The 21,254-nt window shown below is 39.2% G+C and overlaps 1 protein-coding gene across 1 annotated transcript in view; it reads right to left on the bottom strand.

The window, feature by feature from the left end:
- AMOTL1 (angiomotin like 1) overlaps positions 1–19,516 on the bottom strand; it is a 183,256-nt gene extending 163,740 nt beyond the window's left edge. Inside the window, exon 1 of the mRNA XM_010360570.2 lies at positions 19,352–19,516. The gene's annotated coding sequence lies outside the window, so the exon portion shown is untranslated. The remainder of the gene's footprint in view (positions 1–19,351) is intronic.
- Positions 19,517–21,254: the final 1,738 nt, after the last annotated feature.

The raw sequence follows: 21,254 nt of genomic DNA, 5'->3' as shown, positions 1-21,254 counted from the left end.
TAGAGAGTTGAGATACTTATTCTAGGCTTCTTGTTTGTTTCCAAGAATTCTTACTGGCTTTGTAGAATTGGAGAGTTTGAGTTACTTGGAAAGCATTATTTCAGATTGGTTTGTCCAACTGAGCAGACTATTTGTGAAGCTGCTGGGGAATTTATTGATGTCAATATTTTAAATATTCCAATAAATAATTTATGCTACTTCTCTCTAAGGAGATGTGGCAACAAGCATATTTTTAGGAAACTAATGAAGTTTCAAAATTATGAGGTCCTTTGCAGAACTCTCAGCGACTCAGGCTTTTCATCTCTGAAGTAGATCCATTGAGACTACACTCAGAAATCTCCTCTACCATGAAACCCTACCAGGCAGACTTATTTCTTTCTTCCTTTGTGCTTCTCATAGCTTTTTATATTCCATTAGGACAATGATTTTTTCCATTGCAGGATAATACTCTCCCATTAGAAGGTGTCTCCTCGGGACAAAGTCACAACTTGTTCCCCCTTCTTTTCCCACTGTTAGCACAGTGCATGGCCATACTCAGGCAATTCTTTTTTTTTTTTTTTTTTTTTGAGGCGGAGTCTCGCTCTGTCGCCCAGGCTGGAGTGCAGTGGCCAGATCTCAGCTCACTGCAAGCTCCGCCTCCCGGGTTTACGCCATTCTCCTGCCTCAGCCTCCCGAGTAGCTGGGACTACAGGCGCCCACCACCTCGCCCGGCTAGTTTTTGTATTTTTAGTAGAGACGGGGTTTCACCGTGTTAGCCAGGATGGTCTCGATCTCCTGACCTCGTGATCCGCCCGTCTCGGCCTCCCAAAGTGCTGGGATTACAGGCTTGAGCCACCGCGCCCGGCCAGGCTCAGGTAATTCTTGTTGGATGAAGTAGACTGACATACCGACAGCTGAGAAACTCAAGTGAGTCTACGCCTGCAAACTCCTCACATAAAGCAGGGTTAAATCGGCAATCATAATGAAAGATTTGTCATTAACTTCTGCCATTAGGCAGCACAGTGCCCAAGGACACTGATGAGCAAAGAAAAAGGAAAATAAATATTTCAAAAGAACTGGGTTTTCGTCTGGTTTGTGGCTTTTTAACATAATGACTTGGGACAAATCACCTTATCTCCCCAGAGCTTAGTTTTTCTTGGGTATGAAATAGAACTCATAAAGTTTATTCTTCCATCTTTGAATTTTGTGAAAATCAGATGCCAACTGGAAAATCATCAAAACAGTGCACAAATACATAGTACTGTTATCATTTCAGTAAATTTGCTTATAGAGCTCACTTGCTATGCAGCACTGAATTCCAACTTGCTTGCTTAACTTAGGAAGTGATATAATATGTGAGAGGCAGTATATATGTAGTGTAAGAGCAAGGACTTTGGAGACAAATCTGGTTTTAAATTTTGGATCTATGATCTGTGAGCAAGGTATATAACATCACCCATCCGAATTTTTTCCATCAGTAATAGGGTATCATAGCACATGCTTTGTAGGGCTATGGTAAAGATTAAGTGAGAAATATCTGTAATGTACCTAGTACAGATCCTGCCCAGAAATAAAAACTCAGTAAATGACAATGGTAGTTATTTCTATTATTATCATTATTAACACTTGAAGTAGATGCACTTCTGGAAGTGACATTGTCCCATCTGCAGACTGCATTCCATGGGGAAACAGAATAACATGTGAGGAATCACTTATCTCAAAGGATAAGCTGCTGGCTAGAAAACACTTCTCTGAAAAAAAAGATGTGTAAAAAATGGGTGAGAGTGCAAACAAGAATCCATTGATATGTGCCAGTTCTAGAAAGGGAGGGAAAAACTAGTCAGGAAAGAGCAACAAAGGTGTAGAGGCAGAGGAAGTTTCTGTAAGGACTTGCTAAGATGGAGCCATAAACAATACCACCTGGGTGTGGGAGGTTGGGAAACCCCAGCAGAGGATTAAGTGCTTCTATGAGACAGAAGGAGCTAGGCTGAAGTCTGTGAGGCAAAGAGACAAAGAGCCAGAGTAAGATAAACTGCCACGGCTCTCTGATTATAAGCCAAGAATAGGATATTGACATGGGCCCCACAGCAAAGGGCTGTTGTTAATATATAGATCTTTACAGCCATACCTGAACAGGGGAAAGCATCACAGTTGCCATCCAATCCAGCACTGTCCATTAGAAAGAGAATGTGAGCTGCATATATAATTTTAAATATTCTAATAGCCACATGTGTTAGTCACCTCCAACTGCTAAAACAAAATACCACAGTCTGGGTGGTTTCAATAACAATTATTTATTTCTCACAGTTCTGAAGCTGGGAAATTCTAGATTAAGGTCCTGGTCAATTCTGTTCCCTGGCAAGGACTTTCTTCCTGGGTTGCTGATGACCACCTTCTCCCTGTATTCTCACATAGTGGAAAGACAGACTTTCTGGACTCTCCCTGTTCTTATAAGGATACCAATTCCATCATGGGGGCCCACCCTAAAGATGCATCTAAATTTATTCACCTCCCAAAGGCCCCACCTCCAAATACCATCTCCTCGAGGGTTAGGGCTTCAACATATGAATTTGTGATAGCACAAACATTCAATCCATAACACCACATTTTTTTTAAAAAGTAGTACAGGTGAAATTAATTTTAATAATATGCTTTATTTAATCCAGTTTAGTCACAACACTATTTTAACATGCAATCAGAATAAAACATTTTTATTGAAAATGTTAGATGTTTTTCCATCCCAAACTTTGAAATCGGTGAAATTGGTATCTATTTTCACGTACGCCACTTATGCCACACGTCCACTTGGACTATCCACATTTCAAAAGCTCAATAGCTACACATGGTATAGACCCCATCCCAAAGGAAAATGAATTTTATTCCCCTGACCTCCTAGGCTCTTAAGATCTTTTAAAAGCCTAGATTCTTACAGCCAGGAAAAGGCCTTTGGAGATGTTGCATTCAGAGATCTCTACATATTCTCAACAGGTTTCCCTTTAGCATGTTTACTTTAATTTAAGCAGTTTCACACCTGTTTAAATCTACCCTCCAATTCAATATTCACTGAAGGCTGACCTAATGCTTGGCCTGGACAGGTTAATCGTGGTTTATGTTCCATCCACTCTCTCTTCTAAGGGAAACTACCTTACCCACACCCTCCTCCTTCAATCCCCAGACACCCTATTTCTTCTTCTGCTCCCCACCACCTCTTTAGCCCAGCTGACCGGGAATGGACACATGACTCCATCTGTGTAGTCACCTGGTGTGGAAAATCTCGCTCAACCAGGGCTGACAATTGATGGGCCAATCAGATCCCCTGTCAGGAATATAGAGGCAGAATCAGCAAATAAGGAGAAGCACCAGAAGACACACACACAAAAGAAAACAGAGAGGGAAGGAGAGAGCTACAAATATTGGGTTTCCAGACACTTCTCAGATTTCTTCAGGGAGGGGTTTTAGGTGAGGGAGGTATGTGGCTTGGAATAGCTCCTCCTCAATCATTTTCCATATCAGGTTTCCAAAAGCCATTTCATTTTAACAGAGTGATTCTCCAGATGAAAGACGTTTGAAAGGCTCCTGTGAGAGATCTCAAAATAACAGTGATTCCTGGGGCTCTGGTAGAACCTTCCGGTACCAGCCACAGTCTGGGCTTCTGAGGTGCAGCTGTTTTGCTGTTTCTGGTTTTCCATGCGATCCCTGCACCTTTCAGGGTCACAACTAGTTTACAAGAATCCTTTATATGCTGAGGGAGCCTAAGTGAGTCTACCTTTTAATACAATTGCCTTCCACAGAAAGGGATATTTTCATACATATTTGAGCAAAGTTCTTTTCCACATCTCCCCTTGGACTTGTTTGCTCTCAATCTCAAGGCAGGACTTGGGCTGACAGAGAAGTGATGGATTACTTTTGATCACATCCCCAAGTAATTATATTCTGAAAATACCTCAGCACAGTGGCCTTCTGGGGACCCTTTTAAGTCTCACATCATCTACAGCAGTGGTTCTCAGCTGAGGCTGTGCATTCAAACTGTCTGGGGAACTTCTAAAATATGCTGATGTCCCAGGCCCTCCCTCAGACTCTGAAATCAGAAACTCTGGGGCAGGTCCTTGGGTGCCCGTATTTCTTAAAAACCTCCCAACTAATTCTAATGTGGGGCCACAGTTGAGAAATACTGTGTGATACACAGGATGTGCCCTCACGTAGACTTGGGTTCCTATCAAAGAAAACCAGATACTGTTTTTAATTATTAAAAAAAGCATACTTTTTTTTTTAAGAATACATAGTGAGGAATTATCCAAAGTAAGAAGTTTCACTCATCAGTAGTATTCCCAATGGTCCCACTCCCTAGAGGTAACTATTGCAGTTTTTTATGTGTCCTCCAAATATTACCTATGCTTTTTCAAATATTTAAATCTCTCTCTCTCTCTCTCTCTCTCTCTCACACACACACACACACACACACACACACACACACACACGTTTTCCCTCTGGCTTTTTGTCTTAGTAATATGTCTTGATTATTAGCTTAGAATTTCTTTTTGTATAAATTTATGGGGCACAGGTGTAATTTTGTAACATGCATAGATTGTATAGTGGTGCAGTCAGGGCTTTTAGGATAGCCATCACTCATATAATGTACATTATACTTATTAAGTAATTTTTTATCATACACCCTGCACTCTACTCTAGCCTAGACATTTCTGATAAAGAAAAATAGTTTCAGGGCTTGAGTACTTATTTTTCCCAAATAATAAAACAAAACACTGTATAAAACTAAAGTAATTAAAACAGTATGATCTTGTTACTGGAATAAATGAATAATTTGTTAGCACAGAATAGGAAGTCAAAAAAATAATCAATAGAATTGATGTAGTATATGAAAATATTGGCATTTCAGGCCGGGCGCGGTGGCTCAAGCCTGTAATCCCAGCACTTTGGGAGGCCGAGACGGGCGGATCACGAGGTCAGGAGATCGAGACCATCCTGGCTAACACGGTGAAACCCCGTCTCTACTAAAAAATACAAAAAAACTAGCAGGGTGAGGTGGCGGGCGCCTGTAGTCCCAGCTACTCCGGAGGCTGAGGCAGGAGAATGGCGTAAACCCGGGAGGCGGAGCTTGCAGTGAGCTGAGATCCGGCCACTGCACTCCAGCCCGGGCGACAGAGCAAGACTCCGTCTCAAAAAAAAAAAAAAAAAAAAAAAAAAAAGAAAATATTGGCATTTCAAATTAGTGTGGAAAGAAAGGATACACTGTTCAATAAATAGTATTGATATAATTATTAGAACAATTGTCTATTCATTTTATTAAGTGATTCCTATTTTATAGCATATAAAAATTAATTAAAGATGAATTAAAGTCTTCACAATAAAACTAAGCATGTTAGAAGAAATAATTTTATAATTTTGGAGTGGGAAAAATCTTACTAAATAATACATAAAATCTAGAAGTCACAAAATAACTTTAGACAGATGAGGCTACATCCAATTTAAATTTTCTCTAAAAAGAAAGACAGCATAAAGAAAAGTAAAATAAAAATAAGGAAGTGAAAGGTAAAATTTATAACATGTATATAAAAGATTAATATCCACATTTTAAAAGTTTTCTATTTATCAATAAGAAACTGACAACAGAAAGCTAGATAAGGCTATGAACTGATAATCAATAGATAAAAAATATGAATTATAAAAGTATAAAAAGATATTCAATGCAACACTCAAAAAGTCAAGTTAAAACAATCTTGATATCTTTTTTTTCACTTATCACATTGGCAAAATGTTTTAAAAGATTAATATAAGAAATGGTGACTATTTGAAGAAATGGATATTCTCATACTTTGGTAGAAAAATATGCTAAAAACAGATTTTAAATGGCGATTTGGCACATCCTCACATCCTCTAATATACAAATTCATATGTCATTTGATTTAGCAATTTCACTTCTAAGTATCTATCCTACAGAAAGCAATTACAAAATAAGTGCATACGAAGATATATGTAATATGACTTTTTTTGTAATAAAAAAAGAAAACATTTTAATGACTGTCAATAAATAAAGTAAGGTATAGTTATATTGCAAATCTCACATAGCCATTAAAACAAATAAAATGACTCTATAAGAACTGATATGAAAAGTCAGTAAATTGACATATAAATTGTAAACAGCCAGGTGCAAAACAACTTACAAAGAGGATTCAATTTTTGTCCAAGAAAGATACACATGCACACTTTTAATCACATAGAGAAAGACCTTGAAAGAATAGCAGACTTTTAATAGAGATACTTCTAGGGAAGTAAGTGAGATTTCAAGCTTGAGACTATGAAACGTAGAAGGAAACTTTATTAACACCATATATTTTACATAGTTTATTATGGCATATTTATTACATCTGTAATTTTTTTTTTTTTTTTTTTTTTTTTTTTTTTTTTTTTTTGAGATGGAGTCTGGCTCTGTCGCCCAGGCTGGAGTGCAGTGGCCAGATCTCAGCTCACTGCAAGCTCCACCTCCCGGGTTCCCGCCATTCTCCTGCCTCAGCCTCCCGAGTAGCTGGGACTACAGGTGCCCGCCACCTCGCCCGGCTAGTTTTTTGTATTTTTTAGTAGAGACGGTGTTTCACCATATTAGCCAGGATGGTCTCGATCTCCTGACCTCGTGATCCGCCTGTCTCGGCCTCCCAAAGTGCTGGGATTACAGGCTTGAGCCACCGCGCCCGGCCCTACATCTGTAATTTTTTAAATAATTAAAAGAAGAAAGTTTTCTCACTGTTTTAATTTGTACTTTATAAATTCTGAGTTTTTCTTTCATATGTTTATTGGCCATCTTTATTTCTTTTCTTCTGAGCAGCCTGTTCACGTACTTTGCCCATTTTTATTCAAATTCTTTTTTGTATTGAATGTACTATTTAAATTTTTTAAAGTATATTTTGCTCCATTGCATAAATGTTGCAAATGATTTTTTTTCTATTTATCGTTGTATTCTGATTTCATTTATACTACTTTCATCACATATGTTTTATTTATATTTTATGTAATTAAATGTATCAGTCTTTTCTTTGTATAGCTTTTGAGTTTGGAGCCATGCTTAAAAAGTTCTTTTCTACTTCAAGATTATTAAATAATTTACCAATTTAAAAAGTTATTTTTATTGCTTAATATTTAATATATGTTGTTATTCATCTGGAATTTATTTGGAGACAGGAATCCAGCTTTAACTTTCCTTTCCAAATGTCCTTTCCCTCAATACCACTGGGCTGAAACACCACATTGCCATTTTTGTTGGCTCTTTCTGGACTCTATTTTTTTCCCACTGATCTCTACAGTTTTGTACCCGTACTTTAATAATTATGTTTTGTGACATGCTTTAATTATCTAGCTAGTATGACGAGACTTCCTCTCTTGTATTGCTTTTCCTGCCAGAAATTGTTTGTCTCTTCCCATTTTCAATTGTAAAAGTTTATTGAGAGATAAGATGTTACAGACTCACTTTTACCTTTCCTCTCGTCTAAATATAAGTAAATACTCTGGAAATAACTCAACAGATGATTGTAAAACGACTCTGAAAGATGGAAAAAAGAAAGTTGACTAGCTAGGGACTTCAGGATGTGAGACACCATAGTGAGTTCCCCTGGGTTTTCTTTTTATGTCCCATATATTCCACGCTGAGCACCAGGGAGGCTTACAACCCCAAACCACCAACAGGCATAGAATAGAAAAACAAACATGAAAAGCCTACTGTCTCTGGCCAAAGGCAGGGAAAGGGTGAGCCCAGAAGAATCCTACCAGAGAAATAATCCTCTGGTCCTCATGCTGAGCTGCGGCAGGACCAAGAGACTGATCTGCCTGCAGCTGCAATAGTAGCACAGCAGACTGAACCACTCCCCACCCTACACATGCTGGCAAGCCCCACTCTCTTCAGTGTCAACATCAGCAAGCCCCATCCAATACCAGAATGCTGGTGGGCTCCATCTGCATCACCATCAGTAGTGTACCTATCCCATACCCAAGACAACAGGTAGGCCAATCCATCCTCAGGGGAAGCATTAGCAAACCTGAACAGGACCCATCCCCTCCTTCATACCCACCAAACAGCCCATGAGGCACTTGCAGTAATAAAGCAGGAGCCCAAATAGCAGCAGAAAAACAAGGTAGACTGTATTAGCATTGCAAGAACTCTGAAAACAAATTGTCATTGGAACTACAACTCACAAAAGTAGACCAGAACTTACACGCTAAGCCCCAAGAGGGTGACTGCTTACTAAAAATAAAAGATCTAAGTGGTATGAAGCTTGTTCTAAAATAATACCCAAAGTGTCCAGTGTACAAGTGGAAGTCATTCATCATACCAAGAACCAGAAAACATACAACTTTTATGAGAAATGACAATCAACTGATGCCAACTTTGAAGAGACTCAGATGTTGGAATTATCTGCAAAGGATTTGCAGATTTTAAGCAAAGGATTTTAAGCAATCATTATAAAAATGTTTCAACAAACAGTTACAGATTTTCTTGAAACACATGAGAAATACACAATTCCAACAAAGAAATAGAAGTCATAAAAAATAACTGAATGCAGAAAATAGAATTTAAATAGACAATAACAAAAGTCACCAGGTGAGTTTAGTAGTAGAGTGGTGATGATAAGACAGAACCAGTGAACGTAAGGACAAATCAATAGAATTTACTTGTACAAAAAAAATAGACAAAAAATTTAACAGAGCCTCAGAGGCTCTGTAAGATCAAAACAAAGATATTTGTATCATTAGCATCTCAGAGGGAGAAGAAAAAGACTGTGTGGCTGAAAAAGTATTCAAAAAAAATAATGGCTGAAAACTTTCAAATTTGGTGAAATGCATAAACGCACAGATTCAGGAAGCCAAGTGAACCTAAATAAGATAAATCCAAGGAAATCCACATTAAGACACATTATAATTAAACTTCTGAAAACTAAAACAAAACAAAACAAAAATCTTAAAAACAGCCAAAGAGAAATGATGCATTACCTATAGACAAACACCAATTTGAATGACAGAAGATTTCTCGTTTGAAACTATGAAGGCCAGAAGGACCTGCCACAATATATTTCAATTCTTAAAAGAAGAAAATCCAAAACCATGAATCCTGTATCTAGCAAAACTATCCTTCAGGAATGAAGGGGAAAATAAAGACATTATCAGGCAAAGGAAAACTAAGAGATATTTGTCACCAACAGACCTACCATTAAACAATGGCTAAAGGAAGCTCTTCAAACAGAAAGTGATAACAAAGGAAGGCTGGGGCTGGGTGCAGTGGGGTCACACCTATAATCCCAGCACTTTGGGAGGCCAAGGCAGGAGGATCGTTTGAGACCAGCCTGGACAATATATCAAAACTCCAGTTCTACAAAAAAAAAAATAATAATAATAATAATAATAAAAGCATAGCATCCATGGAATATTCATCATAATAGACTATATTCTGGGTCATAAAACAGCTATTAACAAATGTTAAGAAATTGAAATCAAATAGAGTATGTTTTCTAACCTTATGGAATAAAACTAAAAATCAGCAGCAAAACAAAAACAGAAAAACCTTTAGGCACATGGAATTTAAACAACACACTTTTAAATAAGCCATAGGTAAATGAGAAAGTCTCAAAGGATATTTTTACCACCTAAATACAACTTAACAAAAATGAAGAAACAATAGAATTTGTAAGATGCAGCTAAAGTGGCAATAGAAAAATTTATAGCACCAAAGGCTTACATTAGAAAAGAGAAATGATCGCAAGTCAGTAATTCAAGCTGCTAGCTCAAGAAACAACAAAAGGAAGAGCAAAATATACCGAAGTCAAGCAGAAGGAAAAAATTAAGATAATAGCAGAAATAAATGAATCCGAAATAGGAAAAGAAAGAATTCATGAAATAAAAAGCTGGTTATTAGTCGAAAATTTAATATAATTGATAACTCTCTAGTTAGACTGGTGAAGATCAAAAGAAAGAAGACACAAATTACCAATATCAAACAGGAGATATTGCCACAGATTTTACAGTCATTAAAAGAATAATATGAAATATATGAACAACTTTACACTCATAAATTCAGCAATTTCAAAGAAATGGACTAATTCCCAAAAATCACAATGAAAACTCAGCCAAGATGAAATAGATAATCTGAACAGTTCTACAGCTATTTAAAAAATTGAATTTATAAATACAAATCTCTCCAAAAAGAAATTTCCAGGTCCAGATGATTTCACTGGAGAATTTTGTCAAGCATTTAAAGAATTAACACCAATGCTATACAATCTCTTTTTCAAAATAGAAAAGAAGGAATCACTTTCTAACTCATTTTATGAGGTCAGTACTACCTTGATATGAAACAAAGGCAGTACAAAAGAAGAAAAAATACATATCAATAATTCTTATGAACTGTAATATAAAAATCCTTAACAAAATATCATTAAATTGAATCCATCAATGTTTAAAAAAGAATAATAATCCATGACCAAATGAGATTTATTTCAGCTATGTAAGGCTGGTTCAATATTTGAAAATCATTCAAAGTAATTCACTGTATCAACAGACTAATGTAAAAAAAATCACATGATCATACTGATCATTGAACAAAAAGCATATAACAAAAGCAAGCACTCATTCAAGATAAAAACTTTCAGCAAAGCAGGAATAAAGGAAAGATTCCTTAACATCATACTTAATGGTGAAAGGCTGAATGCTTTTCATTTGAGATTGGAAAGGATTTCTGTTCTTATCTCTTTTACTTAACATAGTACTGAGAGGTGCAGCCAGTGTAATAAGGCAAGAAAAAGAAAGATCATACAGAATAGAAAGGGAAAAATAAAATGCCTATTTGCAGATTATATGATGGTCTGTGTAGAAAATCCCAAGGAATTTACAAGAAGAAAAAGAAGAAGAAGGGGAAGGGGAAGGGGAAGGGAAGGAGGAGAAGGAGAAGGAGAAGGAGAAGAAGAAGAAAGAAGAGGAAGAGAAGAAGAAGAAGAAGAAGAAGAAGAAGAAGAAGAAGAAGAAGAAGAAGAAGAAGAAGAAGAAGAAGAAGAAGAAGAAGAAGAAACAACAACCTAGAACTGATGAGTTCAACACAGTTGCAGGATTTAATATTAACATAAAAATTAATTGCATTTATCTATATTAAGAATGTGTATGTGGAAACTGAAGTGTAATAATGCAATATCATTTTCAATTGCTCCAAAGAAAGTTAAGTACTTAGTATAAATTTAACAAAATACCTACAGAATCTGTATATTGAAAATTATAAAATGTTTCCTAAAAGAAAAAAACAACAACAAAGAAGACCCACACAAGTGCAGAAATTTTCCATGTTAAAGGATTGGAAGACTCAGCATAGTAAAAATGTCACTTCTCCCCAAATTAAACTACATGTCTAAGAGGATTCCTATCAAAATCCTAGCAAGGGCCGGGCGCGGTGGCTCAAGCCTGTAATCCCAGCACTCTGGGAGGCCGAGGCGGGCGGATCACGAGGTCAGGAGATCGAGACCATCCTGGCTAACACGGTGAAACCCCGTCTCTACTAAAAAAATACAAAAAACTAGCCGGGCGATGTGGCGGGCGCCTGTAGTCCCAGCTACTCGGGAGGCTGAGGCAGGAGAATGGCGTAAACCCGGGAGGCGGAGCTTGCAGTGAGCTGAGATCTGGCCACTGCACTCCAGCCTGGGTGACAGAGCGAGACTCCTTCTCAAAAAAAAAAAAAAAAAAAAAAAAAAAAAAAATCCTAACAAGGTTCTGTAGATAGAGACAAACTCATTCTAAAGTTTATGTGGAAAGTGAAAGTCCCAAGGATCTCTAAAACTTTTGACAAATAACCCTGAAGTGGGAGGAATAACTCTATTTAGTGTATTGCTTATTATAAAGCTACTATGCAACTTACTATATAACAGTAGTCAAATACTCAAGAGAGTGTGGTATTGTCAGAGAGATAGGCACATCAATGGAAGGGAATGGAGAACCCAGAGATAATGTCACACAAATATGCCCAGTTGATTTCTTGACAAAGCTGAAAAACCAATCCAAAGAAAGAAGGGGAGCCTTTTAAACAATTGGTGCTTGAGAAATTGGACATACAGAGACAAAAAAAAAAAAAAATTTAACTTAAACTTGACATATTACATATAAATTAATTCAAAATAGATTAAATACCTAAACATGAAGTATAAAACCATAAATCTTTTAGGAAAAAATATAAAATATTTGTGAACTGGGGCTAGGTAAAAAGTTCTTTCGCTTTGAACTAAAAGCACAATCCATTAAAGGAAAAATTGATAAATTGGACTTTATGAAAATTAAATGCTCTTGCTCTGTGAAAGACCCTTTCAAGAGGATAGAAAAAAAATTACAGGGTGGGAGAGAATATTTGCTAAACATACATCTAATAAAGGACTTATATCTAGAATATATAGAGAACTCACAACACTCAACAGCGAAAAACAACAACAAAACAATCCAATTAGATAACAGTGGGGTTATTTGTGTTTTGGCTTGTTTAAGTTCCTTAGAGATTCTGGATATTAGACCTTTGTCAGATGCATAATTTGAAAATGTTTTCTCCCAATCTATAGGTTGTCTGTCTACTATGTTGCTAGTTTCTTTTGTTGTGCAGAAGCTCTTTAGTTTAATTAGGTCCAACTTGTCAATTTTTCTTTTTGTTACAATTGCTTTTGGGGACTTAGCTAAAAATTCTTTGCCAAGGCCAATTTTCTAGGTTTTCTTCTAGGACTTTTATAGTTTGAGGTCTTATATTTAAATCTTTAGTTCATCTTGAGTGAATTTTTGTATATGGTGAAAGGCAGGGGTCCAGTTTCACCTTCTGCATATAGCTAGCCAGCTATCCCATTTAATGGGGCAAAAGGCATAAACAGACATTTGACTGAAGATGAAATACAGATGACAACATGAAAAGATGGTCAGCATCATTGCCCATTAGGCAAACACAAATTAAAACCACAATGAGGCCGGGCGCGGTGGCTCAAGCCTGTAATCCCAGCACTTTGGGAGGCCGAGACGGGCGGATCACGAGGTCAGGAGATCGAGACCATCCTGGCTAACACGGTGAAACCCCGTCTCTACTAAAAATACAAAAACTAGCCGGGCGAGGTGGCGGGCGCCTGTAGTCCCAGCTACTCGGGAGGCTGAGGCAGGAGAATGGCGTGAACCCGGGAGGCGGAGCTTGCAGTGAGCTGAGATCTGGCCACTGCACTCCAGTCCGGGCGACAGAGCGAGACTCCGCCTCAAAAAAAAAAAAAAAAAAAAAAAAAAAAAAAAACCACAATGAGGTATCACTATCCATCTATCAGAATGACTAAAATAAAAAATAGTGATAACACCAAATTCTGGCAAAGATGCAGAAACTCTATTATTCATATATTGCTGGTGGTAACATAAAATATTATGGCCATTCAGTATAAATATTAATAGTCTGACAGTTTCTTTTAAAACTAAAAACTTAACATAAAACCCAGATATCATATTTTCAGGCATTTATCCTAAATAAATGAAAATGTATGTTCATGCAAAAACTTGTACATGAATGTTCATAGCATCCTTATTTGTAACAGCCAAATACTAGAAACTACCCAAATGTCCTGTGATGGATAAATGAGTGAATGCTTAAGCAAACTGTAGTAAATCCATATTATGCAATTCAACATAGTAACAAAAAGAAAACAACTATTGATACACATAACAACTTGGATAGATCTCAAGGTTATTATGCTGAATGGAAGAAGCCATTATCATAAGGTTACATCATGCATGATTATATAACATTCTCGAAATAAAATTATATAAATGGACAACAGATTAATAGTCTCAAAGGGTTAGGGATGGGATCATGGCTTTAAAAGGGAAGTATAAAGAAACCTTGCAGTGATGGTATAGTTAGTGATATTTTGATTGTGGCAATAGTTACATGAAGCTAATGTGATGAAAACTGTATACAATCACACACACACACACACACACATGCACACACGCACAATGTGTACATGGATAGCTGATAAAATCTGATAAGGTCTGTGGATTGTACCAATGTCAATTACCTGGTTTTGATATTGTACTATAGTTATGTAAATGTTAACAGTGGGGAAGGCTGGGTGAAGGGGGCACTCATAGACTCATGAATCTATAAATAATTCTTAATGTTTTTTAAAACTATGCAAGCCAGCTATTCTTTAATAGCCAGAGTGTTTGCATGATTCTTTGTTTACAAAATACACAACTAGATCAACCATAAATTTAATGAGACCGATCTGTCAAGCATCAATTCATATATTAAAATTACACAAGGCCGGGTGCAGTGGCTCATGCCTGTAATCCCAGCACTTTGGGAGGCCGAAGCGGGCGGATCATGAGGTCAGGAGATCAAGACCATCCTGGCTAATACTGCAAAACCCCATCTCTACTAAAAGTACAAAAAATTAGCTTGGTGCAGTGGCGGGCACCTGTAGTCCCAGCTACTCGAGAGGCTGAGGGAGGAGAATGGTGTGAACCCAGTCGGGCCTGGGCAACAGAGAGAGACTCCGTCTCAAAAAAAAAAAAAAAAAAAAAAATTACATGGATTAAAATTTTGTATTCGCAAGGTATGCATAAAGCAAGAGAATATTCACATTTTGCTCTCAAGAGTGATTTCATCCTTCACCCTGACCTACCAAAGTGGTAGCATCTATCTGTATACTGGTAAACCTAAAATTTTTGGAATACCTGGGGCTTTGGATCCCTTAGAAGTCATCTAACTTCGGTTTCTCCTTAAACACAGTTTAAAAAATAGGAATAAATAGTTATAATATATTGAGCACTGAACTGTTCAACTACCTGCTACACACTGGAAGGTAAGAAGAGGTCTCACAAGAAATGAGAAAACATGGTCCCAGTTCATATTGTTTTAGATACAGAGGATGGGACGCACAGGTGTGTTTTTAAGCCTTTGGAAATGCATTTAGGGGCAAAAAGGGGGAAAAAATGCCAGTAGAAGAAATATTCAGAATGTAAATATTCAGTGTGATATAAGTACTTATTGAACGCTTATCTCGGGCTCCTGTAGTGTGACTGACCGACTGACGCTCTGGGTTTGCCAGGGAGCCTGTGGCTTTGGGACTTGCAACAACAGTATTATTAGTACTGCTCCAGTGCTGTCACTACTGCCACTGTTAGTTGTTGTTCATTTACATAACACATATGTATTAGGCACTGTGCTGAGCACTCCACAAATACCATCTACAAATAGAATCGTCAAGCGAACTTTGTGAGATGGCATTACTATCCAGATTTTAAAGAGGAAGAAATTGAGAAGACATGTCTAGATACTTTCCCAAGGTCAGCAACTAGAAAATGTCAGAGTCCTGATAGGAACCCGGGTCATCTGACTTCAAAATTCATACTTTTTTTTTTTTTTTGAGATGGAGTCTTGCTCTGCCGCCCAGGCTGGAGTGCAGTGGCCGGCTCTCAGCTCACTGCAAGCTCCGCCTCCCGGGTTCACGCCATTCTCCTGCCTCAGCCTCCTGAGTAGCTGGGACTACAGGCGCCCGCCACCATGCCCGGCTAATTTTTTGTATTTTTTAGTAGAGACGGGGTTTCACCGTGTTAGCCAGGATGGTCTCGATCTCCTGACCTCGTGATCCGCCCGTCTCGGCCTCCCAAAGTGCTGGGATTACAGGCTTGAGCCACCGCGCCCGGCCAAAATTCATACTTTTAACCAATAGTCTATGTGTCTTCACCAAAGCCTGTTTAAAATCCTCCTCTTTGCTACTCTTTTTTCATGGCTTCAGGTGCTTTCCACCAGGCCTCAGGTGGCACCTCTGGGCAGTTCCCTGATTTCATACTGTCTCTGCTCTACCTCCTCCTAACAAATTCCATGTGGAGAATGCCGCACGGCCAATATAGCAGGCAAGGCAGATCTTCAGCAGAGCCTTGTATGAGGAGAGTTGAGTGGGTAGGTATGGAGGCAGATGATGAGAGAAGAGTGTATGTGTGAGTGTGAGAGATGGTTTTTCCCTGATTTTACTGTAATGGTAAAACAAGTTAGTAAATGAGTCTCTTTCTCCAGCCTTTTTAACCAAAACATTTGCGTTAGTGGTATAAGGCCAGGAAATATGCAAGGACAAAGAACTACCTGGTTGGATTCTTCTATTCTTGACACCACCTCAGGGGCTTGATCTCAGCTGGCTTCAGAGTAATCAAGGTTACCACCTTGTTCCCATTATCTAATGCTGCATAAAAACCACCCCCAAACTTAATTAATACAAATGGTTATTATCTCTCAGTGTTCTGTGGGCTGAGTGGGCTGAGCTGAGTGGTTCTCATTCCGGGTCTCTCATATAGTTGCAGTCAGATAGTTGTGGGGTCTGGAGTCATCTAAAAGTTTCTTTCCTTACATGTCTGAAGCCTAAGTTTGAATGGCTGGAAAATCTGAGGACTGGTTGGGATTCAATCCTTGTAGCCTCTCCGTGTGGCCAGCTTGGACTTTCTCACAGTATGCTGGTCTCAGAGTAATTGACAGTCATGGGCTTGGGCCAGCTTGTATTGGCTTATAAGAGCTGATTCTGCATATCTCCTCCCAAACCTGTGTTCAGTGCTATCATTTTGGAAGCCATAGTGGGAGTATTCACACCATGAAAACTGGCACACACTGCAAATCAGGAACTTTTTTTTTTTCTCCAGAGAGCCAGTTTACTAGCACATGACCCTACATGGTAGTTGGCTTTTCCCAGAGTGACTGAGACAAGAAACCCAGGAGGAAGATGTAAACCTTCATAGAACCTAGCTGTGGGTGTCCCAGAATGTTGCTGCCTTCTCATTCTATTGGTCAACCAAGTCCCTAAGGCTAGCCTTTATTTAAGAGGTGGAGAATTAGCATTAATCTCTTGTGGGAAGGGTAGCAAAGAATCTGTATAGTCTAGGAGCTGGCACAGAGTAGGCACTCAATAAATGCTTGATTAATGAATGACTGTGTAGTCATTTTAAACACTAATCTGCACGTCCTTAAGCCACTCTAAATGCACAAGTCCTTTTTGAAAGTTTTACATCAACCAACGATTTTTAAATCTCTGAGTAGCCAAACTCTAAAACTGCTTGATATAGATCTATTTTACTGTGTCCGCAGATATTTGCAGACCTGTTTACTCAGGCCTTTCCTGGTTATGTACTCAATTGGTATTACTACACACATTAAAATCACAGATTGCTTGTTTTATAGACGTTTATAGATGTGCTGTTTAGGTTGACTTTATTTCCCTAAGTAAACTGCAAGTTTCTTAAGAGAATTCTCATGTATTTCTTTGCCACTCCTCCTTCCTACCATGCAAACTATGGATAGTTTTAAACACATACACATGAATACTGACAAGATAGGTGGTAGTTAGAGATTATAATGCTTAAAAGTGAAGGAAAGAAGGAAAGGTACTAAAATTTCTTAATTGCTAAGTTTTAGAGCCTTCCATAAATGTTCTCATTTAACTCTTCTATTTACCTAATGAAGTAGGTATTATTTCCATTTCACAGTTGAGGGAAATGAGCCTCATGAAGGTTTAGACATTTGGTCCAAGCCATACTGGCAGGTGGAGAAGCTGGGATTCAAATGAAGACCCACATGGTTCTAAGGTCTGAGGCTTACGCATTCTTCAGGCTGCCTTCCCACTGCTTTCTACATTCCCCATCCTCTCGCACTCTAGCCTCTCTCCTTCAAGCACCTACAAGAGTCATAAAATGCTAATGCTTCTGAACTCCAAATAGAGTAATAAGCATTTCAAGTTCTACTCTGGTAAAAATGTCCTTAGAAAGCTTGGTAAAACAAGAAGCTTGAATGTCTTATACTAGGAGTGAAGTGAGCCTGGTAGCAGGGGGACCAGCTGAGGGCATACTGCAGTAACTCAGACAAAGTGTGTTGATGGGTTAGACCAAGGTAGTAGTGGTAGGGTGGAGAGATGTAAACAATTTGGAGAGATATTAAGAAGACTGACTCAACAGACTGGTGATTGATTGGATTGTGCAGGTGCTGATCAATTATTTTAGAACCATCATTCTGGCTGCTGCTGGGAGGTAAGACTGGAAAGAGGAAGCCCAGATGTGAGGCTTCTGTATTCCTAGAAGAAAGTGATAAGGGCTTTAAACTAGGGTAATATCTGCAGAGGTGGGGAGAAGTGGATGGATTTGAGAGATAATATGGAGTTTGAATCTGCTGAATGTGTTCCCAAATCGGATGTGAAAATGTGAGGAAGTTTGGAGGGGTGTTTAGGGTGAAATCCAGAAATCTACCACCAGGAACTTTTTACTGACCTAGGGGACACAGAACGGGGAGCAGATTTCAGGTGAGGATGAATTCTGGATATGGTCTAATCTGAGGTGAATGTATAACTAGGCACTGGCAGCCAGTGTGCAATTGCATTTAAAACAAGGCAAATATCTCTTATCTAAATGAGAGTCTTTGCTCCCTGTATGGGTTATAGATGATTGTGCCAAATACTATATGTGGCAGGCTTCTGTGCCAAGAAATAAAGGGCTCTGCAATTCTCAACGTTTTCATTTGACAGTGGTTCAACTCTCTTTCCAAAAGCCATTTATCATCCTGCAGGCACCTCTGTCATAAACAAGATGTCTTTATTGAGCCTTCCAAAGCTAATAAGAGCTATATGATTCAATCAGTGACAGAGACTCACATAACTCATAGAAAGTGTTGCAGGGAGATTTTAGTGGTCTCTTGGAGCACAAGGTCTGCCTTCACACACACACACAGATCTCATGTGCATTTTCTTGGAAGAACTCATAGGGTCAGGCACTAAGATGTGTTTGTACACTTCTGCCCGACATGCAGCAGCACAACCATTGTTTGAACAAGGTACCTGCATGTCAGAACAGGGATCCTGGGCCCCTTTGTTTCCTGCTACACTCCTGAGAAAGACGGGAAGCATTCACACCAGCTAAACAGCAAATCAAGGCTCTCCAGAGAGCTGCTTTTCCACACATCTTTTATAAGGATCAGCCCTCTAAGGGTCTACCCAGTCAGCAGGAAGGCAAAGGGAGTATGGATGGCTCTAGCCCAAAAGAGTCCACTTATAGCTGCTTCACTAACATGCTCATTATACAACTCTTAGAATAGGCACCTAACACCAAGCCCCAATTAGATTCCCATGCCCCCTGTGGGAGCCCACCACTGCAGCTCAAAGCTGACTTCGCCTAGCCATGGTCTGCCACCCCACCAGTTGGGGACCAGCTGCCATGGAAACAGCCACTCTCCCCACCCAATGGAATATTTCTTGATCTAACTCCAACTCTGCCCATAGATGCCTTCCAAAGTGCCCCCCTCATGTCAAGGTTCCCTAGAGTGAAATCCACTAAATAAGAATTTTCTTACCTGTGAGAAGACCTGGTGACCGGCAGTGGAAAAAATACTAAGTTCTAACAGAAGTGACAGGGACTCACAGAGCAAATGTGTTCGTTTAAAAGAAGAAAGGTGACTTCATCCCTGGTGCCGTGGAGTTTAAAAAGAGCAACGAGTGCTGCCTGGCTGAGCCAACTCCGCTTCATCAGTGATGACTCCATCCAAATTATGCAGCCATTGCCCAGACATGCTCAGCCTTCAGAAGGTAAATTGCTGGAATCTGACTAACCCTGTTGTTTTCAAAGAGCTTCAGAAAATCCTAAGGCACCAATTGCCTTAACTGGCACCAGGGAAAGAAAAATTATGCACTTATTTCCTTGAGTCATGTCATTATCTCCCCCAACTCCAGCTCTGAAAAACAGCACTCTAGGGAAGGAAAACAGATATTTAGACTTTCTGAGAGGTGAAAATTATTGGGGAAGTGGAGGCAGGGAGGAAGAAGAAGCGAAGGTATTTCAGCCAGAAGGAGGGGTCATAAGAAGCTGGAAATGACCACCTTGCTAAGAAATTTTCAGAGCTATGAATTTGTAAGCAAAGGCGACAAACAGGTGACTGGACTTTGCAAAGGGAAAAATATTCAGTTAAGAAAAGAGGTTAGTTGCTATAGGAAAAAGTGTGACAGCCTTTCTCAAAAATGCAACTAATTTTTATTTTCTTTTTGTTGTGTATAATGCCACTCATTCGATATGGAGTCATTTGTAATATTAATATATCAGTTCAAAACATGCCTGCATTCTAAACAGAAGGATTTGGGGAAAGAGAGAGGATTTTTTTTTTTTTTCTGTATATTAAGGGTGAGGCTGGAGGAATTGGATTTGAACATGGGATTCAAGGTCATTTCAAGCTACCCAGTGGGCCAATCACCTACTCTTGATGCCAAGTCCTTGGTCTAAACTTTGGACGAGAGTTCTGGCTGGGGTGCTAGGGAAAGGAATGGTAATGAGTGTGATCTCTGTTGGAAGTGGGGCAGAGGGTTGAGCTCAGTGGCCAGCTGCCCTTTCTCCCAGGCTTCTATTTCAGGGAGTATAAGGGGACTCTGGGTCATTAGGCTTGTATCTAATTTCTTGCTGAGCTATTTTGAGGCTTTGAGATTTTCTTGTGTCAAGTTTCACTCCAGAGAGGTTAAAACAAGAAAAAAAAAGCCCTTTCTATTTAGATAGCGGTATTCAGATCCAACATTAGAGATTTTTGTTTTTTTTTTTCTTTTTTTTTCTTTTTTTTTTTTGAGACGGAGTCTGGCTCTGTCGCCCAGGCTGGAGTGCAGTGGCCGGATCTCAGCTCACTGCAGGCTCCGCCTCCTGGGTTTACGCCATTCTCCTGCCTCAGCCTCCCGAGTAGTTGGGACTACAGGGCGCCCGCCACCTCGCCCGGCTAGTTTCTTGTATTTTTTTAGTAGAGACGGGGTTTCACCGTGTTAGCCAGGATGGTCTCGATCTCCTGACGTCGTGATCCGCCCGTCTCGGCCTCCCAAAGTGCTGGGATTACAGGCTTGAGCCACCGCGCCCGGCGAGATTTTTGAAATCAGAGATTTAAGATATGTCAAAATGACTTACAAAGGGAACTTGCAAATCTTCTGTTTGGGGTGTGAGTAATGATAGGAGTAGAAGAGGGCAGCATTTCATCAGTGGTAAGAACAATGAAGGCAGGAGTCATTTTTATCTGGTTCATCATAATGTCCTTGAAACCTAGCACAGAGAGTACCATACAGCAGGTGCTCAACAGAAGGAGAGCGAATGGTGTCAGTCCTTTTCCATTCCAGGTCTCTAGAATAGATCTGCTGAGAATGCTTAAAGTCACCATCTTGTTGGTGAGGCATTTGGAGAGAGCATGAGCCAGTGGGTCTTGTAGAATGCACAAGAACTTGGTTATTTGCTCT

This window comes from Rhinopithecus roxellana, chromosome 15 (genome assembly GCF_007565055.1).
Source record: "Rhinopithecus roxellana isolate Shanxi Qingling chromosome 15, ASM756505v1, whole genome shotgun sequence".
NCBI classification, from domain to species: domain Eukaryota; kingdom Metazoa; phylum Chordata; class Mammalia; order Primates; family Cercopithecidae; genus Rhinopithecus; species Rhinopithecus roxellana.
Note: the sequence above shows the minus strand (reverse complement) of the source record. Positions and strands in the feature narration are given on the sequence as shown.